This window comes from Mercenaria mercenaria, chromosome 12, assembly GCF_021730395.1.
Source record: "Mercenaria mercenaria strain notata chromosome 12, MADL_Memer_1, whole genome shotgun sequence".
NCBI classification, from domain to species: Eukaryota; Metazoa; Mollusca; class Bivalvia; order Venerida; family Veneridae; genus Mercenaria; species Mercenaria mercenaria.
Window position 1 is genome coordinate 66,223,685 of NC_069372.1, and position 13,514 is coordinate 66,237,198.

The 13,514-nt window shown below is 34.0% G+C and overlaps 1 protein-coding gene across 2 annotated transcripts in view; it reads left to right on the forward strand.

Moving 5' to 3' along the window:
• LOC123533594 (protein yippee-like 1) overlaps positions 1-13,514 on the forward strand; it is a 77,646-nt gene that overhangs the window by 23,980 nt on the left and 40,152 nt on the right. Inside the window, exon 1 of one of the 2 annotated variants that reach the window (XM_045315301.2) lies at positions 11,307-11,458. The exons of the other annotated variant lie outside the window; for it this stretch is intronic. The gene's annotated coding sequence lies outside the window, so the exon portion shown is untranslated. Of the gene's footprint in view, positions 1-11,306; positions 11,459-13,514 lie in introns of those variants that run through there. 2 annotated transcript variants of the gene reach the window in all.

Here is a 13,514-nt window from a genome sequence, read left to right on the forward strand (position 1 = left end):
TTTTTTTCTACATTTCCCCACCCATTTGTTTACATCAATGTTTTCTAAATTTTCAGCATTGTTTTAAAAGCTTTAAACACTTATTTACTGTAGAACTATCAATTTTCAATTATTGTGCAATTTTTCTTCCACTATAACCATGTTCATGTAATGAAAATATGGTATTTTTCACAGATGGAATCAAATCTTCTATCAGTGTGACTTTGCAGACGAATATGTAATCACCAGTTATTTCCCTTGGTGCTAATATAGATTGTAACCCTGAAAAATTATCCTACCCTTATTGCATTTCAATTGGAAGAAAATATGCTTTGAATTTGCTGTCCCCTATTAATTAATAACTTGGTGGCCATTTTAGGACATTAATTTGGCACATGAGTGTACATAGTAAGGCTTTACTTCTAAATAATGATGTATATTACTTCATCAGATTTTCTCACCAAAATTTTGCTCACAAAAATTTGACAATCAAAATTTCACTGAAAAATAAATTTGGTGAGAAATGAATTGCACCAAATTTAGATGAAATTTTAGTGAAATTCCACTAAATTTTTATTATTTTGTTAAATTTCACCCGTTTCAATGAAATTTGGTGAAATTTCACTGAGATTTTGGTGACATTTTCACTGGGGTTACATGAATGCCAGTCATTGTCTCTTTTCATATTTTATGTAAATAATCCCTTCATAGTTATAACATGGTTACCTTTTCCTGCTGCCAAGTGATAATACAGTGGAGCAATCTATAAATGAAAGATCTCTGACTAGGAAATAAGAGTATATGAAAATAAATTTATTATCAGACTAGTAGCTAGTCTATCCAAGAACCATCTATATGAATTATAAGGTATTGGACCCATTAACGAGTCAACAAATTTTGTTTGATTACATGATTTTTTTCTGTTGTGATTTCTGCATTCTTGACAATTCCTATGGCAAACCACATGCTTGTAAAAGTGACATTAATGGCCAAAGAGGAGGAAATGTAATTCTTATTATGGGTTCACTACCTTATGTTGACATTTTACACAGTTATAGAGGACATTTTACACAGTTATAGAGGACATTTTACACAGTGATAGAGGACATTTTACACAGTGATAGAGGACATTGAGAGGAAACACAATGTGCAGGAACCTCTTTCCTGTTTTGGTTCAACATGGCTCTTGTTTATTTAAGTGCTCATGTACTGGCCATATTTTTTACACAAATCTTCAACGGCATGTAGACAACATTTATAAATTCAAAAATGTTTTGATTCATGGAAGGCCTAAAATTGGAGCAAATCTCAAGTTGGAAGCGTTATATATTATTTAAGAGTGTTATACAAACTTCAAACTTGTCCAGAAAACATGTGACAACATACTGTTATCTATGTCATAAACGTGACACATATGACTTGTGATATCTCTCAAAATAACAATAGCGAAAGTTTGATTACCACATGCTCCAAATCAAGGTTTAATGGAAATTTTACTTTTGATTTCCATTGTTTAACATCCTTATTCTTTTGTCCTCTTGAATGTAATCGATTTCATTGCAATAATTTTTATAAACAATGTATTGTGTGATAATGGTAATTCTATTTTATACCATTGCAAAACAGTGACGAAGTCAACACATTATGAAGTCAGAAAAGTTCAGTATTAACTATAATATATAATGTGTTGATGTTTTCATTGTAAGAGACTGCTGCATGAAATGTAGGGTTTAATCTGCTGGTCACAACTAGGAAGTTTGGGGGACCTGAGATGAAGTATTCTTGAGTTATCAGCTGGAATTTACAGCTCCTAGACTATGATATATCTTTTACATTTTTATGCTTGAATGTATTGTGAACTGAGCCAGTCTATATCCATGTCCAATAGAATTTCTCTGTGAAAATCTCTAAAATAGACTGGCTTTTTATCTCTATGAAAATTATGGATTTAGACAAAAAAGGGGGAAAATGTAGAAATATATCTATTATCAGTCTAGGGGCTAGTCTAATCATTAACCTTTGGGAAACCAGTCTCAAAGTCTAATCGTTAACCTTTGGGAAACCAGTCTCAAAATTGATAGGTTCGTCTGCCAGTCAGTGGCGTCCACCAGCATGCATACCAATTTTTTTTTTTATTAAAAAGGGCAATGTCTGCCTGAAATTGTCATGCTAATAATGTCAAAATTTATTTCACCTTAAGTCATCAAACCTCATAGGTTTGTTAGACTATCATGTGAATTTGTGCACCTGGAGTTTCACTCTGACAGAGTTATTGCCCTTGACTGAGTCAAAAATATGCATTAAAAGGCCTGAAAGTTTGTGTTGCAGGTGTCTCAAAAAGTATTTGATATATTGTCAAGAAACATTGTAAGAATGTTATTCAGCATGAGTAATAGTTTTGCTTTTTTACTTTACAAGACCTGAAACTTAGTAAAAAATATACTAAAAAGACCTAGTAAAACTTCATGTTGAAATTATCTCAAAAAGTATATGACCTGGAGTAAGTCATTAAACCTTGTGCACCTGGGATTTCACTCAAGCAGCCAAGAGTTATAAAAATTATCCTGTAATCCAAAATTTAAAAAAAACTCTGATCTAACAATCAAACAGTTCATTATGTTTATTTGAAGATGTGCCATTGTTTTGTAATTCAGACTTTAAATATTAACAATAGTTATTCTTCATTGTATTTGATTGATAACAGCAATTATAGCTGCTAATATCTCCCTTGAGGACATGACAATAATAAGTATTATATCATAGTGTTAGGTCAAACAGTGTTTGCTTTCCTTTGTTGTTATACATTAACCTACTTTCCAGTAATCTTTGTTGATGTTCACATGTGATCTATAACTTGTTGTTGACTGATGGATAAAACTGATTGATAAACCTGGTCACTCATATTTAAACAACATTTTTCAGTTGAGAGATTTATTTAAGAAAGAAAAAGACCCATTATACATAGTACTAGATCCCTATGGGAAAATGCATGTTGTTATTTTTTCTGAAATTTCGTAGTAATTTACCACCATTTTATATGACAGTTATATAGAAAGTGGTCCATTTCTTTGAATTCAATATAGTTTTTAGATTTACATTTGCATTTGATAGATTTGAGGTTTAAAACAGCGGATCACCAAGATAGGCACAGGGAGGTAATAATTTTATGGCAAAGGGAGGTAATAATTTACAAATTTTTGCATGAATTTTTTCTAAATATAGTATTCAGTGAAAATCTGAGACAGATAAAATAGAACTTAAAGTCAAATAATTCAGTAGGTAAAGTATGGGCATGCTTATGTAATTTGTACTTATGCTAAATTTATTATAACTCTATGTTTTAATCAAGTAATTGAGGTCTCTTGATCTATCACACTTTTCAGATGTGCAGGCTTGGAACCAAGAGGGTGTTTGCCAGAATGGTTAAATATCTAAGCATCTGAATGATGATGTAATAACACAAGGTTGAGGCATCAAGTCCCATAACTCTTACATGAAATTTATCAAAATTATCCCCCTTCAGTTCTTGGACTTTTAAGTTGAAGTTTTGCACCCTGGGAGTCCTTGCAGGTGTTGAATTGAAACTTTATACATGTTATTGAGCTGGATAAAACATGGTGAAAGGTGCATAATTGTATTTTGGCAAAGTTATGCCCCATTTTAGACTTTGAAAATCATGAGTTTAAGTTTTGCATGGAAATTATTATCTCCAAAACTATTTGCAGATGCTTGATTAAAACTTCACACAAATGTTGAGTGCAGTTAAACATGCATGATCACAGTACCAAGTCCTATAACTCTTGCATGAATTTGATTATATATATACCTATTCTATAGGTGGAATAGTTGAGTGTGCTGTCGTGAGACGGCTATTGTTTATTTGACAGCTATTGTTTATTTTGACATCATGGATTTTGAGATTGTCAATATTGTTAGTAGGAAAATGGTAATATGATAGCAAAATGGAGCTCTTCTGCTGCTTATCTAGGTTACTGCGTCTTGATGATTAACTATAAAATTGTTATGTATATTTATTTACTTACATATACAGGAAGGTGGCCTTCAGATATTGTATAAGAAGAAAAACAACTATTTTAGTTCATTGATCTGTACTGCATCAAGTGGAAGTCTGTTATTGAGGACATATGTAATCTGTATTCTAAACTAATATTGTTATTGCTAGAAGGAAAAAGAAGCCAGTCTGTGTTTGTTATAGTTACTTTTATCTAACCCTTATTATGCTTGACACAACTGATTCTGCCTTGGCGACCAGTGTAGGTCATGATCAGTCTGCACATCCGTGCAGTCTGATTACGATCTGCACTGTTTGTTGTAATGTTCAGTCAGTATCTTTTGGTAAGCACCCCTTTTAACAGTCCATGATACTAATCCAAACTGAAAGCTGTACAAGTTCATTATAGAAATTTAGCAGTAAGGGGTAATACCAATCTGACTAAAGTACATCTCCTATTACGCTACGCATAGGATCTGACAACGAGCTATTGATGGCCTCGTTCTGACAACCCTTCCGCTAGCCAATCAAAAGCTACCTTACAGCATTCTGTAAGCTTTATAAAGCCTTGAGTTTCGATATCAACAAGTTTTATGTCGAAAGATTTCAGATAGCCGGTTAGCTCAGTCGGTAGGGCACTTGCGCTGTAAACGAGAGGTCCCAGGTTCGAGCCCTGGATTAATTAAAACTTTTTCTTACTCTTTGACATTCGAACAAGTTGTCTGATTGGTTCAAACAAAAATAGATTTGCGAAAATAAAAATAGCAATATTGGAAATCCAAAATATACAGAAGACGAATGTGAATGTGTCGTTTTCAGATCTTCGTTTCGAAGATCAAGTACTTCAGTCAGATTTGGGGTAATACACTTTTAGAACGAGGATTGAGTGTATGATTAAAATCCTCAGGTATTGGGTTAATAAGTTTTCACTTCCTTTGAACAAACAGAGACTTATAAAAAATCATGCAATATTCATGGTACATGCAAAATATGAAAAGAACAGTACTGGTTTAGGTGAAAGTTAATTGTTCTGTTAATGTTCCACTCAACATGTCTTAAATCGTATAACAGTTGGTGAATTACATTCTCTCCACTTTGGACCAGTACCAAATAATTAGAAAACTATAGATACAACTTCTGCTGATTTGAAATTTTTATCCAAGTTAACCTCAGTTATTACATTAATTGGTTAATGTTGGTCAGGGTTGCTGCATAGAATTTTAATTGACAACATCAACATCATTTGAGCAGATTGAATTTGGATTATACTGATTTAGTGAAATGAAACTTGGACTGTACGACCTGGGGGTTCAAGGACTGTAACTAGGCATAAAAAGAAACAGGATATAGAAAGAAACTTTGTCTATGAGGCCAGGGTCATCTAGGTAAGGATTGCATAAAATAGAGGTCAAGGTAAGGATTGCATAATAGAGAGGTCAAGGTAAGGATTGCGTAAAATAGAGGTCAAGGTAAGGATTGCATTAGGGCTGGGTACCGCCTTGAAAAAAATACCGTGGTATACCACGGTTTTTTCCTAATTACCGCGGTATATACCATGGTATACCACCATATTTATCGTAAGACTTACAGCTATGGTAGTGGTCATAAAAATATTGAAAAACTCTCAGAAATACTTAATTTATCATGAGCAACAACGAAGACTAGTTACTTGACTACAATTAAAGAAAAAAATACACTGTAATATTAACTTGACTAATGGCTAGTTAGATTATTGACCCTTAGTATTTTTTACCAGCGTGTATTCATCGTAAGACGCCATATTGTCTCTAGGGAAGCACTGGGTCACATGTATATAGGTCGCGCTTGTTTGAAGTTCAATTCGTGCACCCGTTTAATAAACCAGTAACATTTACAAATAGTATAGGCTTCATCAAATCGTTTTCAAACAAAAAATAATAAATTTCGACTCAACATTTTCCATACTATTTATTTCTTTTTTAATACATGCAAATACATACCGGGATATTTTAAACTATCATCATTTAAACAAGAAGTCGGGACTCGCCGAATTTACAAGACTCAAAGTAAAAACAAGTGCGCCCGTGACGACATCCATCTATACGGAATAATCTGGATGTTTTCGAAGGTTTTGATTGGGGATCACGCGGTCGATCATACATGTTCAATTGCACCATTGGGTGGTTATTTTTGGAAACTAATAATAGTAGCATGGGAATTCCAGAGATATAAATCAGAAAATCATGCATGGTGTTAATTGCTGTTACGGAAGTCTACATAGACAATGTAAATTAAAAATAAACAGAAGTAGGGATAATGTTAATAAAATACCGGTATTCCCAGATGGTACCGCGGTATCGTACCACAGGAAGATGATACCACGGTTACTGGTATACCGGTAATACCGCGCACCTCTAGATTGCATAATAGAGAGGTCAAGGTCAGGATTACATAATAGGCCAGGGTTGATAGAGGTCAAGGTCATATTTGCATAATAGAGAGGTGAAGGTCAGGGTTGCATAATAGGCCAGGGTTGTTAGAGGTCAAGTTCAGGATTGCATAATAGGCCAGGGTTATTAAAGGTCAAGGTCAGGATTGCATAATAGAGAAGTCAAGGTCAGGATTACATAATAGGCAAGGGTTATTAGAGGTCGAGGTCAGGATTGCATAATAGACCAGGGTTATTAGAGGTCAAGCTTAGGATTGCATAATAGGTAAGAGTTAGTAATGCTGTGGTATTAATGGCAATGTTACTAAAACTAGTAATTAAACATAACTACCCTTATGACTACTTTGCCTATTTATTATTGTACCTGGCTGAGGACAGGTTGTAGAGAATTTATTTTGGAAAAGAACGAAAGAACAGTCATCATCACAGTGATGAAATTGTTCTCAAATATTGGGATATAAAGCATGAAAATTGTAGTAAGAGGTCCTGTGTACTTTATTGGTATAGCATGTATCATTCACATTATTCTTTGTTTCTTTTTCTGTAACTTGGATACAAGGTGTTATTTGTCATATGTTGCCAACAACAAAGGCCTTTGTCGGTTATGAAGGAAATTGGCAAAAGATTGTCTTTGTGTCACTTAATAGTGGTACATGCGTCATTGAGGGTAGAAATTACCATATTTAAAGTAAAATGGTATTGCATATTTTGAGGAATGGTTAACAGAAATTAAATTACCATCCTTGGTAATCATAATCTAGGCACTATCATGAAAGAGTCGGCAGGGATTTTAATTTTGTTTTGCCAATATTTAAAGTTCATTCTTTTGACCTAGATAAGGACATGTTTATGTTTACATGGTCGACTGGTGACCTGCATTAGTCAGCTGTTACTGAGGTTATGTTTATATTATCCATATGACAGTATGGTAGAGGTTAATACAGCAGCATAGATACACAGCTGTAGGTTAACTATTTTGATCATACAAGTTTAAAATCAATATATCGAATACTGAATTGAATGTTAAAGGAAGGCTTCATAACTACTTGTTTTTACTTGTAATGATATTCTCTTAGTTCTTGATATAGTATGTCTAATTTTTAATTGTTGTATATTCACAAAATTTGATCATAAAAATTCTAACCAGAGCGGTGGTTGTCCAAACAGGATAATAAAATTGGTTTGTGTAACGTAACGTAACACAACACTCGAGTCTGTACATTTTTGATGTTTATTTACACAGAAGAATATTTCGTACATAACTTTCATAATTCAGTCTTAACAAGTGTCATATTTAAAACCTAACTTAATATCTACGAGACCCATTACTAGGTCTCATGCACCTGGTCTCTTCTAGACCCTTCTGCCCCTAGACCCTTCTCTCTCTCGAGATATCTAAAACATCAGTATATAGTAATTCGCTAAGATCAGTTGATAATTTGAGGTATAAAACGTGTGGGTTTGATATAATAAACAATTACATAAATGCATCAACAATATATCAGTTTGACAGATGTGTATCTGGTGTACTGTCTGACCTAACTGATTATTTTACATTTATACATAATTTATTTTAGGTCGATTGTGAAGGAAGTTCTACAACTTATATTAATCACTCTCGACACCTCATTCCTGATGGAATCCATTGCCACAAGGGTGTGAGAGAAGAGGCCAGTTTCCCTTTTAATGCTGAGCGCCAAGCAAGGGAGCTATGCTACCATTTTTTATGTCTTTGGTATGACGCGGCCTTGAATCGAACCCACGACCTCCCGCACTCGGAGCAGACGCTCTACCACTAGGCTATCGAGGCGGTTGGATAATAAAATTGATTGAACTGTTATAGAATTACATTACATCAATTATTTGCGCTGTATATTATAACTTTCATGGCAAATAAGTGATGTTTATGTGTAAACTTTAAAACTGTTTGATCAATTTTATCATCCTGTTTGGATATTTTTGTATCTATTATAAGCACAAAAATACAAGTTCTTAACATTATTATTACCTCCCTTTTCTTTATCAGGATAGGGTTCTTATGCTAAAAGTAGTTTTTAAACAATTGCTTATTGGTACAGCAAGCTTGTTTTACAATACAAATAGCTATCAAACAGGACATTTTGATTTTTTAGACTAAAGGGAGGTAATAAAATTTTATAAATCATGCATTTTTATAGGTATCTGTAGGTAACTTAGAAATGGTCCTTTTTTTTCAAAGGTGAAAAATGTCAGAAAATGTTGCCGAACACCTTAAAACACCTTTAAAAGCTAGGGACATAAAAATATTGTATAAAAAAATTATTATTGTATTCTCAGGGATAGGAAAATGGGTGAAGGGCAAAACTTAGTAGTAATATGCTTGTATGTGTGCTATAAAGACAGCACCTGTCTTGACCACTTACACATACTTTTTTGTTTGATGGTGGTAACTATCTTTTGAAGCCTGTAGTTTATATGGCCTTTATTATTGTATGAATATTCTTTTATGGCTATTTTGAAGGTTTGGCCTCAGGACAACCTGGTTAACTGTTACCTGAATTGACAAAGTTACCCCTGGTCTTATTATTTAAAGTATAAATTTTGAAGAAGGAAAGGTATTTTTTAGGGAGTCTATATACTGTTTTGAAGTTGAGGTATTATAACATTTTATTACATGTTTTTCATGCAGTGAATTATTGCAATATTAGAGTGAAGATGTATCTGGTATCTGGAAATAACAAGGAGCTATGTTTTCAATACGCAGAATCATGTCTCCGGGTGTATGACCAAACATGTTGTTTTTTGAGGTTTTAAGTTAGGTGCAGATCATATGAAGGTCAAGGTCATCTTTATATACTATTAGGTCGGTTTGTAGGTCTTGCCACAAGGCTTGTTGAGTGTGAGTATGAACTAAGTTGGGTCATTAATGTGGGCTGTATGACCAAAAATGATGCTTAGTATGGTTTTAAGTTTGAAGGTGAAGGTCATATGAGGGTCAAGGTCATTAATATGTAGATCAGTTTGAAGGTCTTGCCACATTTTGGGATTGTTGAGTGTGAGTAATGTTGCATATATAGTACGGTTTTAAGTTTGAAGGTGAAGGTCATATGAGGGTCAAGGTCATTAATATATAGATCAGTTTGAAGGTCTTGCCACACTTTAGGATTGTTGAGTGTGAGTAATGTTGCATATATAGTACGGTTTTAAGTTTGAAGGTGAAGGTCATATGAGGGTCAAGGTCATTAATATATAGATCAGTTTGAAGGTCTTGCCACATTTTAGGATTGTTGAGTGTGAGTAATGTTGCATATATAGTACGGTTTTAAGTTTGAAGGTGAAGGTCATATGAGGGTCAAGGTCATTAATATAGATCAGTTTGAAGGTCTTGCCACATTTTAGGATTGTTGAGTGTGAGTAATGTTGCATATATAGTACGGTTTTAAGTTTGAAGGTGAAGGTCATATGAGGGTCAAGGTCATTAATATATAGATCAGTTTGAAGATCTTGCCACATTTTAGGATTGTTGAGTGTGAGTAATGTTGTATAGTACGGTTTTAAGTTTGAAAGTGAAGGTCATATGAGGGTCAAGGTCATTAATATATAGATCAGTTTGAAGATCTTGCCACATTTTAGGATTGTTGAGTGTGAGTAATGTTGCATATATAGTACGGTTTTAAGTTTGAAGGTGAAGGTCATATGAGGGTCAAGGTCATTAATATATAGATCGGTTTGAAGATCTTGCCACATTTTAGGATTGTTGAGTGTGAGTAATATTGCATATATAGTACGGTTTTAAGTTTGAAGGTGAAGGTCATATGAGGGTCAAGGTCATTAATATGTAGATCAGTTTGAAGGTCTTGCCACACTTAAGGATTGTTGAGTGTGAGTAATGTTGCATATAAAGTACGGTTTTAAGTTTGAAGGTGAAGGTCATATGAGGGTCAAGGTCATTAATATATAGATCAGTTTGAAGATCTTGCCACATTTTAGGATTGTTGAGTGTGAGTAATGTTGCATATATAGTACGGTTTTAAGTTTGAAGGTGAAGGTCATATGAGGGTCAAGGTCATTAATATATAGATCGGTTTGAAGATCTTGCCACATTTTAGGATTGTTGAGTGTGAGTAATGTTGCATATATAGTACGGTTTTAAGTTTGAAGGTGAAGGTCATATGAGGGTAAGGTCATTAATATATAGATCGGTTTGAAGATCTTGCCACATTTTAGGATTGTTGAGTGTGAGTAATGTTGCATATATAGTACGGTTTAAGTTTGAAGGTGAAGGTCATATGAGGGTCAAGGTCATTAATATATAGATCGGTTTGAAGATCTTGCCACATTTTAGGATTGTTGAGTGTGAGTAATGTTGCATATATAGTACGGTTTTAAGTTTGAAGGTGAAGGTCATATGAGGGTCAAGGTCATTAATATATAGATCGGTTTGAAGATCTTGCCACATTTTAGGATTGTTGAGTGTGAGTATGAAGTAAATCGGGTCATTAATACGGGCTGTAGGCAATCAGGTTCATACGGATGGATGGATAAATGGACAGTTCAGTCGCTGTTTTAAATGCCCGGGCACATAAAAAAATTTGTTTCTTATTCATGTAAGATCAAAATATCTTTCTCACTCATGAACACCTTATCAATGACTAGGCCTCTTGTGAAAATGTTGCATTCTTGCACTGAAACAAAGAAACATCCTCTGTGTATTACTGGGTGGACTTTTATACTATCAGTGTTTGTCTCTTTTAGCTGGCCTATATAATGTTAAAAACAAACATCATTTTGATATAGACATATACAGATTTCATTGCGCAAGATTAAACTCAGTGTTGTACGTATATAAACAGAATATATAAACTTACAAATCAAAACATTGTGACTGCGCATGTCCCTTCGGATTGTATATATAGATATAAATCGTATAGGTAAATCTTGTATATAATAAGTCTATTGAACTAGATTTTAAGCGGGATATTTTTGCACCTTTACATTGTGGTTGTTGTGGTTTATTTATTTGTTAGGACAGTTAGATTCACGGCTGTAACGTACCAAAGGTTAGTGCTCTTTCTCTTCCTTTGTTTCTTTGTTTGAGACTGAACATGCTTGCTCTTGTACTTCCATTTTTCACTTTTATTTGATTCTGTTTTATTACTTTTAATACCTGAGGACTTTTGGAATGTTAAACTGATTTAAAAAAAAAAAAAAACACACACACAAAATTTAGAACAATTGTTGAACAGTTAAGGTATTTTGTATAACAATTACCAGTAAATTATTCGATGTCACCATATGGTCGCCTTCCATAGTGGATTATATATCTCTATATTAAGGTAAAAGTCTTTTGTTAATACAATTAATACAATAAAACCGCAGCAGAACAATAGATTAAGTGCATATTTGTGTAAATATGCCATTTGCAATTCAAATAATTCTAATGGGAATCAAAACAAATATGTGAAGTCAAAATTTGCATTTCTTGATTTGACATGTGCGTATCGGCACGTTGGACAATTTATAAATTGAACTGAAAATAGAACAGATTACTACCTGACATATACCAGGGTGTGTTTATAATTGATTGATGATACATCACCTAGGTGTTGTTTTGCTATATAATTCTTAGTAATTTAAGACACAATCATGTTGTTCTGTAAACAGTGTGAAATATACAGTTGATTAGAGGTGTATGATATTTGAATTAGTAACTAAATTTCAGCAATCATGTGAAATTTGCTATTAGCCGAATGCAGGAAACGTTTTGAATGGTTAATGTAGTAACAGCTATTTGAATGACAGTTGCTTTTTTTTTATTATTATTTATAGTATTTCAACTAAATTTGATGTTCGACTGTTGGTTTGGATGTGCTAAAAGTAGTTCAGGACTCCCATTTCAATTTAGTTAATAGTTTGTAAGATTTTAGTTTTCAAGTTTCAAGTTTATTGGCATAATCAGCAAACAATATGCCTTTAGCCATTTACAAACACACAATACTATGGCAAAGACACATACACATAATATCTGTAGTAAAAATGAAATGCTTTAAGGTTTAGCAGTATATCACCAAGTCACAAAAATGTTTGGTAAAGGAACAATTAACACTTTTACCAACAACCTACATGTCACATTGTTTTGCCTTACTGTCCTGTACCATTGGATACTTAAAATATTCTCAAATGTTGTCCCCATTTATAAAAGAATGCCATTACAGAATTGCATCAAAACAAAGACATGTAACAGTTCTTTAAAAATGGCGTTAAACTATTCAGAAGTATGGACCCTTAATGCAGTCCCTTTCCAGAATTCAATACTTGTGTCAGCAAATTGATGACTTATTAATATGCTTTATATAATTATGCTGTTTAATTTTCATGTAAAACAACTCTTTCTTTCTATGATTTGGTGATGTTCGAAATTTTTTTTCCAAATTCTAGACCTTAACTCCTGACTTCATTTCAGCAAGTATGATCTTAATATATGAGCCGTGCCATGGGAAAACCAACATAGTGGGTTTGCGACCAGCATGGATCCAGACCAGCCTGCGCATCCGCGCAGTCTGGTCAGGATCCATGCTGTTCGCTAACAGTTTCTCTTATTGCAATAGGCTTTGAAAGCAAACAGCATGGATCCTGACCAGACTGCGCGGATGCGCAGGCTGGTCTGGATCCGTGCTGGTCGCAAACCCACTATGTTGATTTTCCCATGGCGCGGCTCATATTATGATGGAGTGGTTCCTTAAACTATGCTTTAAGGCATCATGTAGTAAGAGTAAGGCATTCCTATACAGTCCTAGGTAATCTGGCCTCCAAAAGGAGATGCACATATCCTGTCCCCAGAGCATTGTGCCTGCTGGTAATTTAAGAACCTAGCTGTCATTTTAACAACACCTCTGTTGGACAGTAATTAAATTTTTGATATAGGCTTTGTCATCATTAAGTCTCTGTATCACATATTTAATCTTTAGCCTGCTTGCGGCAAGAGAATCTGTCTTTGCGACCAGTGCAGATGATGATCAGCCTGCATATCATGGTCTGCCCTGTTTGTCATTCAATCAGTATCTTTTTTGGTATATTATAAACACCCCTTTTAACAGTTAATGGTACTGTCCAAAT